The sequence below is a fragment of the Spermophilus citellus genome, assembly GCF_964194105.1.
Source record: "Spermophilus citellus genome assembly, chromosome: 11".
Lineage (NCBI taxonomy): Eukaryota > Metazoa > Chordata > Mammalia > Rodentia > Sciuridae > Spermophilus > Spermophilus citellus.
Window position 1 is genome coordinate 95,223,848 of NC_138192.1, and position 23,678 is coordinate 95,247,525.

Genomic DNA, 23,678 nt, shown 5'->3' on the forward strand with positions numbered 1-23,678 from the left:
AAATAAGTTGGATTTCATTAATATTCTAAGGAAAAACGTTTGTGTATCAACACAAACAGAGGAAAAGGAAACTCAGGTGATGGTAAAAAAAAAATACCGGCAAATTCTATATCTGCTAAATGTACACAAAGAATACACAAAGAACCTCTGCAACCCAACAGTCATAAAATGAAAAATCGAATCAGAAACGCACAGAGGATTTGAATAGATATTTATCCAAAGTAGATAAAAATGTAACAATATGCACAGAAAAAGAAATTGTTATTAAGGAATTGTACATCAAAGCCAAAGGTAGATAACACATAACACTTATTAAGATGGCTATTATTAAAATCAAAAGCAGTGGTCTGAAAATAACAAGTGTTGGCAAGGATATGGAGATATTGGAATATGCGTGTTTCTGGGGAGGGTGTCAAACAGCATAGCACTTAGTAACACAGAAAACAGTGTGGAGGTTTCCCCCAAAAAATAAAAATGGAACTAACCTAGAGTCTAGCAATTCCACTTGCAGGAAGCATAGGAAGCAGAGACTCGGGAGAGAAATTTCATAGTAACATCAGTAAAATCTGAAAGCTACATAAGCACCTATTAATGGTTGTGTGGAGAAATAAAATGAGGTAGATACGGAAGCAAATACTATTCAGCCCCCAAAAGAAGATTATATCACATGCTGTAACATGGATGAACTTTGAAGTCATGCTAGGTTAAGCAAGGCAGACACAACAGGGTAAATACTTGCTGGGTGAAGTGGCACATGCCTGTAATCCCAGAAATTTGGGAGGCTGAGGCAGGAGTATCATGAGTACATACAAAGCCAGCCTTATAAAAAGCAAGGTTCTAAGCAATTCAGTGAGACCCTGTCTCTAAAATATAAAATAGGGCTGGGGATATGGCTCAATGGTCAAGTGTCCCTGAGTTGAATCCCAGTACCACAAGCCCTCCTCAAAAAGGGGTAAATACTCTATTAATTTAATAATATGAGGTATCAGAATTGTTGCATTTATAATAACAGAAATGATGTGGCTGGGAATAAAGGATAGAAAGTATTGTATCAGGAATAGGACTAAGGTGATGATGGTTGCACAACACTGAGGTACTTCAGTTCACTGAACTGCGTACTTAAAAGTGGTTAATAAATATATGTTTCGTGTTACATATTCTTTACCACAAAAAAAAATCTCAGTTGGGTAATAAGAAAACTTTAGCATAAATATATTCTCTGTACGACAAAAAATTTAACAAAAGCTTTGCAAATAAATATTTGAGATTTCATTTCATGTGTTATTCAAGTATATAGTATATACATGCTCATAAATCACAAGGCAGATACAAGCCAAGATTATTCACAGAACTGGGATGGGATTTTTAAAATGATTTTATAACCATGGGTACCAAGAAGTATAACTAGAATAAAGTATGGAATATAATCTCTATTGAAAAATTGAAAAACAATGATTATAAGAGGCTGAAAGGGGGGAAAAGATATAAAGAAAGGATAACCATTCATACTAAGTTACAGTTAGTGGTCAGGAATTCTATTTGTACTATAGCATAGTGGGGTGACTGCAGATAACAGTGTTCAGTGTATTCCAAAAAGCTATATTAAATAATTTTTGTTTTTTTCTACTATAAGTAAATGATACATGTTTAAGAGTATAAGTATAATTAACCTGATTTAAACAACATATAATATGTGATCCTATCAAAATTTCATGATACTCCATAAATATATACAATTTTATGTTTTTTATATATTAGTTAAAATATTTAAATTTAATTAAAAAATTAAAATAATTGAAAATCTTCAAGGAAATAAATTACCATGATAGAAAAAGCATATACAACAAAAACTTCCTTGTTCCTGAACTACCAAAAGTAGAACAGATTGAAGGAAACCAGAAAACAAAAATACAATTTTTTCTACAGATTAAATGTACTCATTGTAAATGTAAATTTATTATGGCATAACATAATGACATAAGATAAAAGAACAATCACAATTGGTAAAGAGAAAAAAGCAAAATTTGAAGAAAAAGTACCTGAAATAAAATCTCAACAGATAAATATCATGGAAAGATGTTCCATACCTAATTAAAAAAATAAATAAAAATTGGAAAAACATTTAATGACTATGTAATTTAATATTTGATAATATTTAATTGTGTAATTAAACCATGTAGTATACAATGAAAATCTGCAACTTAATTATATTTACTATAGAAATTAAGAAGAAAGAAAAATTGTTAATTGTGAGTAAAAAATATTTGAAGAGAAATTTGATATTGGAAAGTGAAATTTATGATTTTTTTATGCATGCATAATATGCCATAATGAAACCCACCATTTTGAATAATTAATATGTAATAATAAAAAGAGTGATAAAAGTTTTCAGATCAGATTTTCCTGAACAGGATTAATATAAACAGACCCAAAATCAGATAAAATGGCACTGCAACATTCAGACAGATTTATTGTATTTTTATACTAATTACAATTTTATGCATGAATATATAAAAATGTGATAAGAAACACCTTTTACATTTGTTGCTTTAGACATGTTACCAGCATGGACAATTTGTTTCTGTTTACTCCAAAGCTTTGGCAATGATTCTTCCATTTCTGTTTCTTTGTTTTCAATGTAATTTTGAAGTGGTAACAGGTTTTATTTTTTTCATTTCAAAAATATTATTTAAGCTGGACATGGTGGCGTGTGTCTGTAATCCCAGCTATTGGAGAGGCTGAGGCAGAGCCATCTCAAGCTTGTGGTCAGTCTGGACAACAGAGTGAGAACCTGTCTCAAAATAAAAAGGGCTGGGGAGGTAGCTCAATGGTAGAAAGCCCCGGGTTCATTGTGTGATAACAAAACCAAAACAAACAAACAAACAAAAGCTTTAATTACTGAGGGGGAAAATAAAAAGCAGATATATATTTTAGATGTTATCTAATATATATATTTTATCTCATAACAAGCATTAAACATTTGAAATTTTTTATTTGAACTAAGTAAACTAATTTTAGAGGAAATTTATTTTACTTCAATTGATTGCTTTTCAAAAATATTTTTTTTGTTCAAAATATTAAAATCCAACATGATCAAAGTGTGTTTGAATAGCTATTTACTTGTTATAAATATTTATTTCTTTTCATATAATTATAATTATTTATATTTTTATAATGTATAATTTTAAAATATTTTGGAATAAATGAAGCAAAGCTCTAAATCAATTAACTCCAATACATTTTACTTATAAAACTATTATGAATTTATACATCCTCTTGAACCATGCTGTTACCATACAATTTTTACTTGCTTCCTTTACTTGTTTTCACAAAATTCTGTGAAATCCTTAAAATTCTAAACTCATATTTTGATTATTTCTTTTGGATTAATGCTTCTACCTCTTGGCAGAATTTTTTTTAAAAAGTATTTAAGTTAGTCTTCTGACTAATAGTTCTGCTAAATATAGTAAGGAAATTAATTTAAATTTTAAATTGACTCATATCATTACTAAGTAGCCTTTTGAACAAATTTTTAATCTGCTAGGATAATTAATACATTTTAACTATGTTTTCAAGACTCATTTGCCTGCTAGAATATATATGACCCAAAGACTCAGGAAAATATACATTATGTATTGTTAGATATATATATTCTACTCTATGTATCTACTGCCAATATGGCTACTTAATATCCAAAATTAAACATAAACAATACATACTCATTTTGCAAAGTCAGCCTGAGAGATAATAGCCTATTAATATAAAAAATGATATTTTCCTTTTATTTACTTAACCAGTTTCTTATTTTTTCTCAGAATTGTAACTTCTCTTTTGATCTGTTTGGAGTGCTTGGGGAGGAGGGAAGAAAAATGATGCTTATTAGCATGTTTACTGAATACACTCTAACACTGAACACGTTATTATTTTTTCTTACAACCAATACTACCGTGGCAAATTTTTCTTTTCTTTTACTATTTTTTTCTTCATTTTGTTTTACTTTCCTGTTCAAGTCAATAAGTACATTTCATAACTGAAAAGTTGTGAAGGTTTTATTCTCAAGTTATAAAAATATTATATATGAATGAGTGGTATTGGCTAAGATGTAGTGGAGAAGAATGTGTTCAAGGGGAGTTTCAGACATCAAACCAGCATGCAGGGCTAACTTATATAAAAGAAAGGAAACAATTTAATTACTCCATGTGTCTTAGGAATGGGCAGAAATCCATCTTTTAATGAAAATATGAGGTTAAAATATCAGAATGAAACTTCATGAAATTATCACATATAAAACTATTTCATCAAGTATTGTGTTGAATAAACAGGTTTGAGAATCAGTGTGGCATAGTGGGAGAAAAAGACAAGACTATAATGCTAGATAAAACTGGATTTGAATCCTGATTTTGCCATTAACAAGAAAATATTATTCACATATTTGTAATATTTACATAATTGGCAATCCTTCTTCACATATCTCATGTGTACAAAATCTCTTTTGTAATGTTCTAAAAATTAAATGTGATCCAGAACAGTAAAGTTCAAGTAAGGGAGCTAAACCATACAAAGTGGCTCCTATCACTACTGTTTTTCTCAATTTATATTTTAATAATAGCATAATTACTTTTTTAATAGGGAAGTCTCCTTCAATACATAGACACTGACTATGTCCACCAATAGATTGCCGTTAAGTTTTAGACACACAGTTATGACTAAAAGGTCCATGTAGGAAAAATAATAACATGGATTTTATTGCTATCCTTGTAAAATTAAAGTTCTCTCAGGACAAATTTTATAGTCCATTAATTTCACACCCTAGAGCCAATTTACTGAATGCCAGAAAGTTCAATGGCCAGCTGCATACTTAAATGCAATGCCCTTTGTGCTTAATTGTGATGCTTTAATAAGAATTAAGAAATATTCTAACCAGTAGACAAACACTGGTTTCTACTTTATTAGTGAGGTTAAAGCAGGTCAGGTGTTAACAACTGTCATCAAATATAGAGTTTTTGTTTGTTTGTTTGTTTGCTTTTGCAATAACATTGAGAAATGTACAATGATATGATACCTCAGGGAAGCAGTAAAGTTTTATACTTTGTTATCATTTCTTGCTTCATTAAATTCCATAACCTGTCCAACAAGAGTATGAGTTTGATGTGAATGCAGATCCTGAAGGTTCTGTAGCTGAATGCCCTCAGCCAACCGAAATTTTCTCAGCTGAAACTTTAGCTTTTCCTCAAGGGAAATCTGAACTGTGCATTGCTACTAATACCACCGAACTAGCCTAAGTGGAGAATTCTGACAGAGTGTTGGAAAAAGGTTTTACCACATCCCATACTGACAATACCAACATCAAGATTTACCAGCTACTTGATGATATATTATAAAAAATAGTTTGGCAACAAAGATTACACCTCTAACCATGTTGAAATTATATTCAAAATAGGCAATTTTATGTGAATGGTACATAGTAGCTATAAGACATTTTCTTCTTAATATTTTTACTCTCCACTTCAAGGATGTTTTTAATACTTTGGAATAAATTAAGACATGTTTGCTGAAATAATAAACTATAAGTGTATATCTAAAATCATTATCTATAAGTGTATATCTAAAGTCATTAACCTACAGACTATTCCAAAAGTAAAGGGCATATTTAAGTGATACCAGTTCTGACATTGAGAACAACATTACTACAATAAATCGCATGTGATTTTCCAGTACTTGGTTCACATTTCATTAAAATTACATGATATGTTTTATTCTAATATTCTCCCTACCTCATTTTTCATTCCATACCTTCACATGACCATATATATATATATGTATATGACCATATATATATGTATATACCAAGCATCTATTACTCTCTTACAGAGAGTACCTAATTTGTGTTGAATACATTAATGTAATAGATAGAATACAGCATATAGCACAGGGGTACAAAGGGAAGGCTAAATCTTTCTCTTTGCCCAAGTCATCATGTAGAGTATCTGTGACATTTGCCTAATCTGAAAATCACCTGTAATGAATGGCTTCTAATGTATCTATATTTACAAGAAAGTTGGAAATTAAAAATTAAAGCTTGAATTTGGAGAAAATATCAGAGTAAAAATAAAAATGAAATGTTATGAATCAAATAATTCTCAAGAATGGTTTTAAAGGCATTTTGCCATGAATTAAGGCATTAGGTTTTAATAGTCATTTTAATCTTGTTCTTCAAAAGAGCCATTCTGCTCAAGAAGAGTACAACCTCTGTTATTACCTTTAAGAAAATAAAATTTCCTTAGAGGAGACTGGTAATAATTAAGACACAGGTAAATCCTGATTATGTAATACCAGCTGTGTTTGTGATATCTCACATTTTCTATTTCCTTGTCCTTTGGCCAAATGGCACATTCTGATGGTGGCTTGTAGAGTGTAAAAAACACATTTCTTGCCTTAAGGATCTTTCAACCTGAGTAATAAATTCTATTACTTTATTTATTTTCTCAGGTGGTGGCAAAAATTCATGCTCTGGGGATTGTGACACAGGTGCATGGTCTAATAGAAGCTAATGCAAAGAAACTTTTTTTTTTCTCAGTTTAAAAGCTCCCTGAAGGCACAGGCTGCTGGAGGAGCAACTACTCAGATTTGCATTGACCTTGTGTTGTGTTTCTTGTAGGCCTGCAGGGAACTGCATCCTTTTCTCTCACTCAAGACTAAGAAATTTTAAGGATATCAATTTAGTAGTCATTTCTGCTGCTGTATAGAATGCCATTGGATTCTGCCCTAATTCATTTTATATTATTAACCAATATTGAATATTAATTTTTGTAATGCTCTTCTGTTAAGAAAATCTGGACAGGAGATTGCTTGGTACACAATTTTCTCTATCTCTCCCTTCCTCCCTTCCTTCCTTTCTTCCTCTCTTTGATACTATGCATTGGACCCAGGAGTATTCTACAACTGAACTACATCACTAGCCCTTTTTACTTTCTGTTTTGAGACAAGCTCTCTCTAAATTGCCAAGTCTAGCCTCTAACAGATGATCCACCTGTATCAGCTTCCTAAATCCTTGGGATTATAGGCATATGCCATCACTTGATAACATTTTTTTTTATTTTTAAGATGCTGCAATTGAAACATACTGATCAGTGTGTTGGATAAAATTCTGCATAGAAAAAGTATTATAAATTAAAACTGAGTTGCACAAGAATTTGAAATCAAATCCTACTAAAATGCAAGCATCTATGTATGTGAAACTTTAAGCTCATACATTGAAAACAGTTTTTAATAGTTTTTCGTTTGTTTCCTATTGCTGCTGTTAGAATTACTTTAAACAGTGGCCTAAACTACACAAATCTGTTCTCTTTCAGCTCTGGAGGTCAGAAGTCTGTTTCCAGTTCACTGGGCTAATGACAATATTGATTCCTTGTGGAGACTCAGAGGAGAGATTATTTTTATTAGTCATTTCTGGTTTCTAGAGCTATATGCCTTAAATTTCTTGTTTTGCCCTTTCCTTTATTTTAAAGTCAACAATTTTAGCATCCTCAAATCTATTTTTGTGGTCACATTTCTGATCTTCCTGACTAATTATGTCCTCCTTCTAAGGTCCCCAATGAAAATATCAGAACCACCCACATAATCCAGGATAAGCTTGTCAACTCAAGGATTTTAACTTATATCTGCATGATTTCTTTTTCATTTAAAAGCAAAACTGACAGGCCATGGACATATAAGAGCATGAGGAACACTGTTTAGCATACTGTAAATTCTCAATATAGAACATGAAATATTAAGATTCACAAAAAAATACACAAATCTTGGAATGGTGAAGAAAAAACATGATTAAAACCTTCTGTTTAAAGTTATTTGACTTTCACTCATATGTTAACCTAAGTTTTTATTTAATGAGATCTTATAACTATAACGATTACAGTTGTCTGGCATTTTATTATGTTACAGAGGTTCAAATCTTCAGGCAAAGATTTAAGACATTAAATATTTATATTCAAGTGGAGGAGGAATGGAGGGAAAGAGGAGATACTGGGGAATAAAACTGATCAAATTATATTGTACTTAGTGCATGTAAGAATATATAACAACAAACACTATTATTAATGTATAATTACAATGCACCTACAAAAAATAAATTTGGAAATAATTTATTCACCTGATTACTTGTATTCAGATAACAGCAAAATTTTATTTCTGAAACCCAAATCATATTATAAGACATGAACAAGAAGTATATCATGTCATGATTCTATACCTAGAAGACCCAAAAGGGTCTACAAAGAAACTACTAGAGGGCTGGGGATGTGGCTCAAGCGGTAGCGCGCTCACCTGGTGTGCGTGCGGCCCGGGTTCGATCCTCAGCACCACATACCAACAAAGATGTTGTGTCCGCCGAGAACTAAAAAATAAATATTAAAAATTCTCTCTCTCTCTCTCTCTCTCTCTCTCTCTCTCTCTCTCTCACTCTCTCTTAAAAAAAAAAGAAACTACTAGAACTAATAAATGAATTCAGCAAAGTGGCAGGATACAAAATCAACACGCATAAATCAAAGGCATTTCTGTATATCAGCGACAAAACCTCTGAAACGGAAATGAGGAAAAACACTCCATTCACGATATCCTCAAAAAAAATAAAATACTTGGGAATTAACCTAACAAAAGAGGTGAAAGATTTATATAATGAAAACTACAGAACCCTAAAGAGAGAAGTTGATGAAGATCTTAGAAGATGGAAAAACATACCCTGTTCGTGGATAGGCAGAACTAACATCATCAAAATGGCGATATTACCAAAAGTTCTCTATAGGTTTAATGCAATGCCAATCAAAATCCCAACGGCATATCTTGTAGAAATTGACAAAGCAATCATGAAATTCATATGGAAAAATAAAAGACCCAGAATAGCAAAAGCAATTCTAAACAGGAAGTGTGAATCAGGTGGTATAGCTGTACCAGATTTCAAACTATACTACAGAGCAATAGTGACAAAAACAGCATGGTACTGGTACCAAAACAGGCGGGTGCACCAATGGTATAGAATAGAGGACACAGAGACTAATCCACAAAGTTACAACTATCTTATATTTGATAAAGGGGCTAAAAGCATGCAATGGAGGAAGGATAGCATCTTCAACAAATGGTGTTGGGAAAACTGGAAATCCATATGCAACAAAATGAAACTGAATCCCTTTCTCTTGCCATGCACAAAAGTTAACTCAAAATGGATCAGGGAACTTGATATCATACCAGAGACTCTGCGTCTGATAGAAGAAAAAGTTGGATCCGATCTACAGATTGTGGGGTCGGGCTCCAAATTCCTTAATAGGACACCCATAGCACAAGAGTTAACAACAAGAATCAACAAATGGGACTTAATTAAACTTAAAAGTTTTTTCTCAGCAAGAGAAACAATAAGAGAGGTAAACAGGGAGCCTACATCCTGGGAACAAATTTTTACTCCTCACACTTCAGATAGAGCCCTAATATCCAGAGTATACAAAGAACTCAAAAAATTAGACAATAAGATAACAAATAACCCAATCAACAAATGGGCAAAGGACCTGAACAGACACCTCTCAGAGGAGGATATACAATCAATCAATAAGTACATGAAAAAATGCTCACCATCTCTAGCAGTCAGAGAAATGCAAATCAAAACCACCCTAAGATACCATTTCACTCCAGTAAGATTGGCAGCCACTATGAAGTCAAACAACAACAAGTGCTGGAGAGGTTGTGGAGAAAAGGGTACACTTGTACATTGCTGGTGGGACTGCAAATTGGTGCGGCCAATTTGGAAAGCAGTTTGGAGATTCCTGGAAAAGCTGGGAATGGAACCACCATTTGACCCTGCTATTGCCCTTCTTGGACTATTCCCTGAAGACCTTAAAAGAGCATGCTACAGGGATACTGCCACATCGATGTTCATAGCAGCACAATTCACAATTGCTAGACTGTGGAACCAACCCAGATTCCCCTCAGTAGATGAATGGATAAAAAAAATGTGGCATCTATACACAATGGAGTACTATGCAGCAATAAAAAATGACAAAATCACGGAATTTGCAGGGAAATGGATGGCACTAGAGCAGATTATGCTTAGTGAAGCTAGCCAATCCCTAAAAAACAAGTGCCAAATGTCTTCTTTGATATAATGAGAGCAAATATGAACAGAGCAGGGAGGAAGAGTAGGAAGAAAAGAGTAACAATAATCAGTGACATGAGATGGGAGGGAAAGGGAGAGATGAAAAAAATTGCATGGAAATGAAGGGAGACCCTCATTGCTATACAAAATTACATATAAGAGGCTGGGTGGGGAATGGGAAAATAAATGAGGGAGATGGATTACAGTAGATGGGGTAGAGAGAGTAAAAGGGAGGGGAGGGGAGGGGGGATAGTGGGGGATAGGAAAGGGAGCAGAGTACAACAATTACCAATAGGGCATTATGTAAAATTGTGGATGTGTAACCGATGTGACTCTGCAATCTGCATTTGGGGTAAAATTGGGAGTTCATAACCCACTTCAGTCTAATGTATGAAGTATGATATGTCAAGAGCTTTGTAACGTTGTGAACAACCAATAAAAAAAAAAGAAGTATATCAACTATAATTAACTGAACAAATCAATTTTAAGTTAGAAGTGCATCAGTTACCAAATTTGCATAATATTTAAATTAATATGTTCTAAGATTTAAAGGGGGGTGTAACTCTGCTAATTTAATAATTCCTACATATGAAATCAATCAAAATCTGGTTATCTCTACAGCTAATTTTTCATAAAATCTGAGACAAATTCAATAAATATCAATAAAACATAAATCAAGTGATAGAAAAAAACTCTGATCTTGGAATCAGAACAACTATATTTAAATCTTGATATTGTTTCTTATCAGATATATAGCTATGGACAATTTATTATTTTTATTTAAAAATACTCTGCTTCTTGGTAGTGGCTTATATATCAAGATGTTTTTGGGAAAAGAACAGGGTAAATAATAGAGTAAAATGATAGAAAACAGCAAAATAAAAAAGCACTATCTCTAGAAAGTGAATGAAATTTTCATTTTGTCTCAAGGAATAATAAAGTGTGGGTTCAAGGAGTTGTTTCCCTTTGGACTCTTAGCACACATAAAGGCTTGTTTCCTTAATGTTACACTCAACCTTTTACATCAGGACTGTCAAGAATAGTAATTCTACATTTATTTTAAATTATAGAGAATGATGTTAATGTTGTTTCTTGAATTTATGAATGCACCTATACTTACTTTCACTGATGCCATTTCTTTACTCCATTACTGTCTTCCTGTGCAGGATTATTTCCTATGTACGAAAAACTTGCACTGTCCCTTTTATGCAAGTTTCTTTTCAATTTTTCAATTCACTTTTAAAATTATGCTTTTATTAGTGCTTTATAATAGCAGAGAGCTATGGGGTTCATCGGGACATATCCATACTTGCACACTTGTAAACTTTGCTCTATTTCATTTCTCAGTACTTCCATCTCCCCATCCCCTTCCTAGGATCTTAGAGGTCTCTATATGATTAATATTATAATTGTGGTGTTCATTGTGACATGTTCAGGTGGGCACATGGCATAATTTCAATGACTTGGTTCTCCAGTACTTTCCTTTGTCCTCTCTTCCTCCTCCCTGCTCTTGATCCCTTTCTCTATTCTACTGTTCTCCTTTCTATTTAAGCCACTCTTGATCTTAGAGGATCTTTTGGCTGGTGAGGGAATTCTACTTTGGTAATAGCCAAAATTATCTTCCTTCCACCATTTCTGCCCAGAGGTCAGCTATATGTTACTGTTATTTTTGGTTCTATTTTTTATTTATTTCCATGACTGCTTTAAAGATTTTCTTTGTTGAAATGTGATATGTACATGCTATTTAGATTTTTTTTCACCAATGATGAAAAAATATATAACATTTTATACTGGAGCCATAAATCTTAACAAAACATTATTGCTACATGAATGCAACATGTACAAAATGTTTAGCACTTTTAAAATTTTTGACACAACTTTTGAGCATCTTTCACATATCACGATAAAGTACTAGCATAACAATGCAGGATTTTTTTTCATTCTGAAGTAAGCAAATTATTTTCCATTTGGTAAATACAATTTATTTAATTCATCTTACACACTTTGCTGCACGCTAGCAGAACATATTCCAAGTAGTTCATGATTAACATCATTTCTTTGCATTCCTGGAAATCTGATGAACAAGCTCAAAATAGTCATGTGCTAGAATGGTACTGAGTCATATGGTGACAAAGATAAAATGGCAGCAGGACCAACAGAAGTCACACTGTATACCTTACCAAAGATTACTGTTTTATACTTGGTTAAGCCTTTGTGTTTGTAGCATAAGATTTATTTTCTTTTGGATGAAGAGTCTTCCTCTTTAGTAGAAGAGTTTGCTATTATTAGGCCAATAACATCTGTTTTTTTTTTTTTATGTATTGTCTCACTGGTTATAATCAATGAACAAGACTTACAAAGGATGCTTGAATTTTTGATTTTATGTGATAGCTTTTTACAGTCTCATTTGACATGAAGAACTGTCTTCTTAGAATCTCATATCATTACCATCAAATAGTCATTGAGGTTTTTTTTTTCATAAAAACTCATTTAATATTAGACTTTCACAGGAAACATTTTTGTAACAATACAAGACCAATCCAGGTGGGCTTCTTCTCATTCTTTTGAAGATAATGGCAGCATTAAACACTGAAAATGTGTACACATTACCACAAGGCTTGGAATAGACTCGTTTTCCCCAAAGGACACATGAAGGATACCCAAAGGCTACTTGTAGGAATTTCACAGTCAGGATCTAAGATTTTCTTTCTTTTTTTTTTTTTTTTTTTAAAGAGAGAGTGAGAGAGGGGGACAGAGAGAGAGAGAATTTTTTTAATATTTATTTATTTTTTCTTAGTTCTCGGCGGACACAACATCTTTGTTTTTGTATGTGGTGCTGAGGATCGAACCCGGGCCGCACGCATGCCAGGCGAGCGCGCTACCGCTTGAGCCACATCCCCAGCCCCAAGATTTTCTTTAAATATGGCTCTGGAATGGTCAGGGTTTCTAATAAATTCCATTTTTAACTCTGTAATAACTTCTGTGAGGTATATTATATGACATACAGATATAGAATAATTATGCCAAGGAAGTCTGCCTCAATACAGCTGAAGACCACCTAACTGAAGCTGTAATATTCAAGGGACATCCAGAGTACTGCTATTCAATCTCATATTTTAGGATTTGTATAGACAGGCAAATGAAACAGCTTTCCATTTTGAGGGAGTGGTACAAGGGTTTAAAGCCAGGAGCATTAAGCCACTCAGCCCATACTCAAGCCCATTTTGTTGTGTTTTTTGAAATAGGATCTTGGAAAATTGCAGATGCTGGTTTGAACTTATGATCAAAGATAGGTTTTAAACTTCACAAAAGATGAATGGGAAGAATTGGACAAGACGGATATTGCATCTCAAGATGGGCTTAACAATTTGGAGTATCACAAGATCAATGGCAGAATATGGTAAATGTAGTGTAACTGAAGTGGAAGGCAATGAATGCGTGGACTCCCTCTGTGGCCAGGTCATATTCCACAGGTGATGAGCTCGAAGTCAAACTCAAGATTGATGATACGATTGTGAATTGATAGGGAAGCTCTTCAAGAGTTCATGAATATCAGTCTGTTGGTTACAGTTTTAACTTGAATAAAATATATGAGATAATCTACTTATAAATGAAGAAAAAGTTATCTTGACTAACAGTTTCAGTGATATTACTCCATGATCTATTGGCCTCATTGGCCTTGTCACTTTGGGCCTATGGCAAAGCAACAGGATATGAGGACATGGTGAAACTGTTTTCTTTATGGCTGTAGATGAGAAAGAAATGGGAAGGAATCAGATTCCCACCATCCCTTTGAAGGATATGCCTATAGTGACCTAAGACCTTCCACTAGGTCCCACCTTTTAGAGATTTCTATTATCTTCTAGTGATTCCAAGCTGAGGACCAAGTCTTTCATTCGTGGACTTTTGAAGTACATTTATGATCCAAACTGTACAGTAAATTCACTGCCCTCATCAGGAGGTCATGCTTATCCCATATTTATTCCATCCAGAAAATTTTGGTAATACCCCATCGTTCTGAAACCCTGAAATGAAGAACCATCTCATGGCACTAAGAAACTCTCAAGGTTTAAGCTAATGATGGATGTTTGGTTTCCAAAAAGATCACCCTACTCTTCACAATGTTAAGGAGCTCTAATAGGAAAAAGAGATCTTTTCTCTCTACAGAACTGAATAAACAGTAGCATCAGTCAGTAGAAGAGGAGAGAGAGAAATTTCTAAATACAACTTCATATTTCAGAAAATAGTCTTCCATCAAATGGATAGCATATAGTCTTCTGAATTGAGGTAGACTCATGTATTCCCTGCCATGGTAGAAAATAAGAATGTTGTTTTCCACTTTGACCCCCAAGAAGAGAGGCAAAATGGAGCCACATACTGTTTCTGCTCTGATGCAGCACAGGGCTCAGATTCAGTCAATCCAACCCTGAGAAAGTAAAAGGCAGCAGCCCTCCAAATTGCCTCTCTCTTCCCTCCTTTAGGCTGTCTTACGACCTTTTTTCCTTCATTTCCTCACCTCTATTTCAAGGGCTTCCTTTTCTTGTATTGACTTTTAATAATTTGCTTATTGTGTGTGTGTGTGTGTGTGTGTGTGTGTGTGTGTGTGTGTGTGTGTTTGGGGAATATGTCACATTTGACCTGCTTAGATTTATTATATTTCTTGAATATTTTCTCTTACTCATATTAATGCTAGGAATTTTAATTTCTCATCTGGTAATTTCATTATCTTAAATATCTCAGAGACAGATTCTGTTATTTTTGTTTTGTTGCTTATTCCTTTGCAGATTATGCATTCCCGTTTATTTTCAAGCTTGGTAATTATTTTTTTTTAATTTGGATCATATATATATATAAAGAAGTATGAAAGCTAATTGTTTTATCTTCCATCAGGAATAATTAAATGATTCTTCTCCTAAGACAGTATGAAGAGACAATTTGAATCATGAACTGAATTTGTTAAGGTTCTTGTGGTTTTGGTAAAGACTGAATTTATCTTTGATTCATTCTAGCATCTAGGAAAGTTGCCAGCTAGGTGGGTATTTTTATTCAAAGCAAAGATATTTTGAGAATTTCCACTGAACTTCTCAAGAGTTTTTTTTGCAAAGCTTTTCAGTTTACTGCTCAATGTATTTCCATATTTTGGAATGCACCTTATATTGGACACTTGGCAATATGACTGAAGCCTTCATGTTTCTTCATGTTTCTTCACTTTGATACCAGCTTAAGCAATCATGGAAAGTTCTGATGACATATTTTTCCAAGTATCATTTTTTTCTGACATAGGCCATGAATGGATTTTCAGATTCTAGTTCTTTCAAGTTATGTTTTTATTCAGATAAAAAAGAAAATTCCTGTTTAAGGAACTCTTTTGTATTAGTTACCATTTCTTTTCTTTTGCTGCAAGTAAAAATGATCAAAAAATAAAAATAAAGTAAAATAATGTATATATTTGTTTTTCTCCAAAAGAAGTCTGTAATTGAAATGCTTCCAGAGTCTGTGAAAAACACTACTCTAATAATATGACCTCACTGAGGACTTCATTTCTTTCATCTTCCAAACTATCAATTGATTTCTTACATCATGTTAGTAACTTAAATTATATATCCATCTATCTATTGTATTCAAATGCAAAAATGTGTAAAAATTTGCATAACACTGGAAGACTTTTCTTTATTTCATTGTGGTACACATATAGCCTAATATATATTAGTCTTTGCTAAACTAAAACAAAACAAAAACAAAACACTTCTTAAATATATATGTTGAAGCAATAACCATGTATTTGCCCATGAATCTGCAGAATAATAACTTACATGGGACTAAGCTTGTATAACTTGCCTTTAACTCACTAAGCTTGCATTTGTAGTCAGCTGACAGGCTGTGTTCCTATTTATATACACATGTGGTGGTTGGTTGGATCTCAGAAGAGTTAATGGAAGTAACTGGGTCATCAGTCCCCAGCAGGTTTTTCTGGGGTTTTCACATGAATGTGATCACAGAATTTCAAGGACCAGGGAAAATGTCAAATAATAATGCATAGGTACATATCACATCTCTGCTTACATCATGTATAAACATTGTACCAATTACTAGTTAAGCTGTGCTGAATTTTGTGGCCAATGCCACATTCAAGATATTGAGAAATAGACTTCTCTTGTTGTATGGTGTTGCAAAATCAAATTACAAATAGTTGTATGTACTGAGATTATAGGCATTTTTACAATACCATACTTAGCATGTCTATGACTAAACCAAAAGTGAATTAATTACTGTTATTAGCTCAAACAAATAAAATGATTTTTATAATACTTGTGTTAGCTTTATTTTACTAAAAGAAAATGACTAGGAGCTGATAAAAAAATGGGCTGGAAAAGTGCTTACTCTATTCATCCTGCAAGGTCCATATAACCCAACATATATTTTAGAAAGCATTATCAAAAATTTGAACCTAGGAAATAGCTACTATATCTGGATGTGAAAAATTTCTGTGATATAGTCTTACAAATGCTAATTATTTCATGCTACTTAGTATTTACTTCTTCCTACTACTTCAAAATATCCTATAATCTAGCATTAATTATCAATAATCCAATGTATGCTGCTTTGTCTAAGACAAATTTCTAAGACGTTCCTTAATTGAAATATTTTATCTTTGTTTTTCTCAGTGAGGGTTAAAATTTAAAGCTCAGTCTTTTACAATCCACTATTGAACATAACTCTGAAATCTTTGAAAATTCTCCCTTTGAGGATCACATAAACTGATATATTTTATAGTTAAATTCTAGTTACTAAATGATTATCAACTTTCTTCAGTGTTAAAACAAATAAATACATAAAAAGTACACATGTGCACTGCCACTAATGTAACTCTGAACAGAAATTATGATTAATTTAATTTTCTTCACCAATAAGCCTAAAAAGAAATCAGAATGTACATTTTCCTTTTTCTTCTTTTAACATTATATTCAGTGAATGCACTATCATCTAAAGAAGTGAACATTGAAGCTGTATGAGTCTTAGTTAAGTTGTGCTGTTATGAATACAAACTAGACCACAGCTTCAAAAATACTTTTGCAGAAGAAGAGTCCAGCCCTATTGTACACTGACTACCCTGACTAGATAATTGTGATTTATAAAATAATAAAATATTCATATTGGTTTTATTCTCTGCTAGATTTTAATGAAGCTTTATGGGCAGCTGTAATTAACCTCTACTGATGTTAATTATGCACATTTGGGATCCTGCATTTGCTGAACCTGCAGTTTTTTTAAAGATGCAGGAGGCAACATGGATTAAAAGGGATGCACAGCAGCACTTTCAGCTATAGCATGCATGGCACAGGAAAGACAGTGGTTGAGAGAAATGGCACACAGAGGTCATTCATTTCTTGTTCATGCCGAATTATTTTATTTGTTCCCCAGTGAGGTGTATGAAGGTCATGTATGGTGTCACACATTTTCCCCAAGCTAGCTCAGACTTTCTGTGGTTCAAGTACCTAACCAACCGAAAAAAGGTGGAGGACAGGATTGATTTTCTATGAACCACTCTTTTTTTTTTTTTTTTTTTTTTTTTAAGAGCAAGATTAGGGGCTGGGGATGTGGCTCAAGCGGTAGCGCGCTCGCCTTGCATGCGTGAGGCCCGGGTTCGATCCTCAGCACCACATACCAACAAAGATGTTGTGTCCGCCGAGAACTAAAAAATAAATATTAAACATTCTCTCTCTCTTCTCTCCTCTCTCACTCTCTCTTTAAAAAAAAAAAGAGCAAGATTAACCAAAGAAATCCCGCAAAACACTGTCCCAAATGCTAACCTAATGGGGACTAGACCTTTATGCAGTGGCATCATGTTTAAGACTTGAGAAGAATCCCACATGGTTCTCTCATTTCTCCTCCACTACTACTTTGCTGGAGAGTTCTCTGTTTGCAGTTTTAATAAGGGTTTTCTTTGAGAAAGAGAAAGTATGGTGCATAGGACAGCAGTGAAACTACTGCTTAAAATAGGAAAGAACTATTACTTAAAATTAACATTATAATCACAGTTAACTTGCTTTAGTTTGAACACTAAGACTAAAGACTTTTGCTTATATTCCTTCCCTATTCTCCTGCTTCGTGAATCCTAAAAACTATTTAATTCAACATATTTAATCACTACAAACTACTACCTTCATAAGTGGCATGAAGACCAGGAAACATCTGTAGAAGGCAGATGCATATAGATGTCAATTTAAAAGGGAAAAAAATATATGTATATATACACACATACATATACATACATATATGTATATTTATATATATGAAACAATTTATTTTTTTCAATATAAACTACACCTAAATTAAGGACAAAACATTTAGAAATGTTTCTTTTTCAAAACTGAACAAGTTGAATTTCCTGTTGTCCTGAGTCAAACTCACATTTATTTCCCTAATTGTTCCAGCAGCCGCTGTTATATGCTTTCTATGTTTCAGGACCTAGAATTTTTCGTTTAATCAGTATGATCTTCTTACTACCTGTTAAAACAGATATTATGCTGGATGTGAAAGAGTTAATATAATATCTCATCACAATTTCATATATGATTATATATATATACACACACACATATATATACACATGCGTACATACATTTGTGTATGTATATACAAAATAGACACACATATATACATAAATATAAATATGGAGGCATGTATACATAGCAACATACATGCATATAGTACTGTGTATATATAGAATGTATATATATGTGTGTGTATATACACACACACATATATATACATATGTAAATTATATATATATATATATATATATATAAAACCTCTGTATCTATCTGTAATTAATAAGGGCACCACACTTCTAGATCAAGAAGAGACCTCGTGAAGTAAACTTAGAATGTCCCTGTATTCCACAGGGAGAACAGTGAGATTGAAATGTCAGCTGTGCATGCAGGGAAGGCACCAGAGGAAATAGATCCTAGAATTATGAAACTTAAAGCTTAGGCAGGGCAGCTGGGACATCTGACTGGCTGTTATTTCTCTGGAGCCTAAGTGGAGAAGACTTCGTTTGCTCTGAAATCTAGATGGGGGTGGGGTGAGGGGGATGAGTATGAAGTCTCTAACTGTATGTCACTGCATTAATTATAAAGCAGTGATTCAGGATTCATTTCTTAGAATGTAGAAAAATGATCCAAGGGAGAGGACAATTCACATTCCTTTGAAGTAAAGCACACTCTCTGACACCCAAGACCTGCTTGTCATCAAATTGTCCCTAAAAGTAGATACCAGTGACCTTGCTCTGAAAGCCCTGACCATGGAGAAACATGAAAATATTCATGAGGTAGTGTTTACCAACACCAACATTTCATGCTTCCAGAAATGTTCAGCCAGCCTGGAATTCTAACGTACAAGAAATCACTCCCTTTTAGATATAGTCCTTATTAACATTCAACCCCCCTAGCATTCTGGGAAGCTAACATATTGTCTTTAATAATCTTAAATAATTTATAAATAATAATAAAAGCCAGTGTGCTCAAAGAAATCTTGTTCTTTCTTATAAAATGAATTCCTAATGTAAGTCAAAATCTGACAATAAAATGACATGAAAGAAAATAAATATAGAGGAAAAATAACAAAACTGGCAACTGAATAACTGATACTTCCCTAGAATAATTTCAACTGTTTCTGATCCTAAGTCCTCCTGTTATCCCATGGCTTTTATTTGTGAGAATGCACATTTCATCGCACAGCTTCCTAAAGGAATGATTTGGACATTCTTAAAGGTTAGTCGAAGTGTTTAAACCATATTTCCTTGTTAAGGTGTTACCAAGGAAAAACCTAAATAAGCCCTCTAACTTCACTTGCTCTTAGTTGACTTATTAGTCACTGAAAATAGAGGTCACACACTAGGCGGTACATCATTATTCTCCCACTGGCTTTCCTATAGATAACACCTCTGACATGTGGATTAAGATGATGATGTTTGCCAAGGTTATCTTTCAGGAAGTTGAAGCCCACTTTTTCTGAAAAAAAAAAAAAAAAAAACCTGATTCTTTACTTGGGCCTGCTAATGTCTGATGAGTGACAAGAATGGGATAAAAAGATTTGGTCTCTCTCCTCCATGTTGTGTTTCATCCACTGCCTTAACTTTTGCTTTTTATATCTGCTCCTATATTTTTGTAGATATGTCAATCCTCGAGAAACATTTTGCCAAGAATTATTATATAGAGCTGATTTAACCTGGTCTTGCCAAGTCTCTCTCCTCCTTTTCTAGATTAAAAATACACCTTTTAGCTGCTATGACTAGAAACACCAGACTGTGAAATATGAAAAAATGGTGGCACCTATCTGGAAGACCTCCACCTATTCCCCTAAAAGACATGAATGTTCCTTATTCATCATTCCTAACCTATTTCTGTGGCTCTTCAACTTCCTGAGTTTGAAAAGTGAATTTGCAACCAGATCTCCTGCTTTCCCACTATTTGTCCACTGACTAGAGACCTTCTTTCTCCCCAAACTCATCTCTTGGACATTGGTTTTCCATGGAATGAGCTTTCAGACCTAAGTCCCATAACAAAGCAAAATCATTAAAATATTTGAGCAGGGGTATGCCCAGAATGATTAATATATGATAATTACTTCAGTAGCAGTTGTGTCAAATATTAATGTGGGTAGACAAGAGACTGGGAAAATACAGAAGATAATTTTACAATAAAATAGTCACAAGATCATAAATTCATAAGTCATTACAGAAATAAAAGTAATAAAAAGAAGGGTTTGGAAGCAGGAAACATTTGAAGGAGCGAACTGATAACTAAAGTCAAAAACGTGAGAATAAACGAAAAGTCAAAATCAATAATATTGAACTGGTAAAGGTAATAAAAAATATTTAACTTTAATTAAAATAAAAAGTAATTGTAGGTGAGTTGAAAATAGAAAATTCATCTAGGCAATGTTATGTTTTGAATTCTTGGTAAAATAGCCAAAGGAAACAATGGATTTTCACTGGGTGGACTTCATCTGAGGTATGGAAAATGCAGTTATATTTATGTTATTTCTATTGTAAAAGCAAATTTGTCTCTGTTCTTATTGAACTAATGAAGCTATTTTTGTGTATTGTGTAACAATTTCATGGACTAGGATGGCATGCTTTTTGATGAAGTTCTCACATATTTCTAACTGTGACATTATTTTTAGGAACATTAACTGTCAAATGTGGCAACAAAACTTCACAGCCATTTGGCCTTTGAAATCCTTGAAATATGTTTTGGATATGTGTTCCAGATTATATCTCTTTTTGTCTTAAAAGACTATTTCACATAAATTAAACTTTTTTTCATCAGAGACATTACATTATGGGATTTTGTTAACTCAATGAATTGGTTGTGTGTATGTGTGTGTGTGTGTGTGTATATATATATATATATATATATATATATATATATATATATATATGATTTTTACAAAAGTTCCATGCTAAAGGCCTGACTGGGTATGTAACAAAATCCAAAAACCAAACAGAAACATTAAGGCTGAAAATCATGAAAAGAATGTAAATCAGTGTACATGCATTGGAAAGACAAGGGACCCATGTCCTTGGACCTGTCTTTAAGGTGCTGAAAATGACTTTGAATTTTTATAGAAATGGAAAGGAGAGCAAGGGTTCGGGGCTATATAGCTGGAGCATTTTCACAGTGGCCAATGCAGGTGATCTTGATCAGTGTTGTCTGTTCATCATTATCTCAGCCTTAATACAGAGGGCCTTGTTCTCAATGAGAGAGTTGCTGTTTCCTCATGGCAGCTTTGGTTCATTATGAGATGTTTATGCCATCAGGTCTTGCTACTGGAATCCAAGGTGACACAGACCAAAGGAGAGGGAGGCAATAGGGAGCAGAAGTCCCAAGTCTTTAGCCTTGCTTTTAACAACTCACAGAACATTTGCAGACAACATCAAAGAGTACAAGTACTTGTTACATATTCACATTACGTGATTGATGTAATTTCTTGATGTAAAATAACAACTCTTCTTTAAAACAAATGAAAAAATTGTTTATTCTAAGTAAAGCAAAATTTACTATGGCCTTGGGAACATATATTCAAGTTAACCTGAATGACATGTTCCACTGTGGAAGAAGTGACACAAACTTTCAAAGTCACAGAATAAAATAAAATCATAAATCATTACATTTGCCAGTTACTTGGGAGGAAACACCAGGTAGGCAGGCTGCAGCAAGGTGGAGAAATCTCTCCTACAGATTTCAGATGTTTCCTGTCAGTACTCTTAGTGTTAGGGTTTGTGAAGGCTAGATGTGTTTTAAGCCTACTGTTACACTCTGAGAAATTTACATCATAGTCCTGAAAATGTTAGGCCAGATACAAAATTGAAGGTAAGTGTCTAATAAAGGACCTAGAATACCTCAAGATAATTTTGGTTCTTTCTTATTCGCGGAGGAGTGGGGGGTACCAGGATTGAACTCAGGGGCACCCATCCACTGAGCCATACCCATACTCCTATTTTGTGTTTTATTTAATGACAGAATCTCACTGACTTTCTTAGTGCTTCCTTTTCTTGAGGCTGGCTTTGACCTTAGGATCCTCCTGCCTCAGGCTCCTGAGCCAGTGGGAGTATAGGTGTGAGCCACTGTACCTGGCATAATTTTGATTTCTTAAAAATACTTATAGTTGTCAATGAAACTTTATTTTGTTTATTTTTATGTGGTTCTGAGTATCAAACCCAATGCCTCACATATGCTAGGCAAGTGCTCTGCCACTGAGCCATAACCCCATCCATCCCCTAATTTGGGTTCTTGATCTACAGTATTTCTTCTCTCTAGAATCACATTTTGGTCAGCTAGGTCAAGCAGTCTCCAGGATATTTAATAAAGATGCAGCTTCTTCAGATAAATTCGGTTGACAAATTGGACTTCTAATCATGATATTTTTTCTTTGCAATTATAATGTATTTATGGAAAAGTTGAAAATGTGCTTCTAATATTAATTAACGACCAATTGTCCCATTTAAATTTTACTCCCCAAACAAGCTTTCAATAATCATTTGTTTCTTTTCTGTAAAACGTTGGTTATGATCCAATATCAACATAGATTTTTTATAACTTTTTACCTCATTCTTCATGAAATTTCCTGTGAATTATTATTATCTAAACTCAAAGTTTTCATATTATCTAAGATACTATAAATAATACGTAGTAAATGAAGAGACAATGTATCAAACATTAAGCTAATCTGCTTTTCTAATTTGTATTAAAACAATATATTCTCATTAATAAGTAAGCTTATCTTTAGAACTCCCCTGGTAATATGCTTTGGTGTACATTTAAATATTATGTCAGACACTTCTAGAAGACTCAGGAATATAAGTCCTTAATTTTTTGTCTAGTGGATATGCTTCATTAAATATATAAGCATAACAGGTATGAACACATGAATGTTATGTTGTAAATTTAATTTTTCATAGATGATACTAACATGGGTGAGTTGGTCAAATCGTTTGTCAAATGATAGACCCCTTTAGATCAGGTAAAAAGTGCAT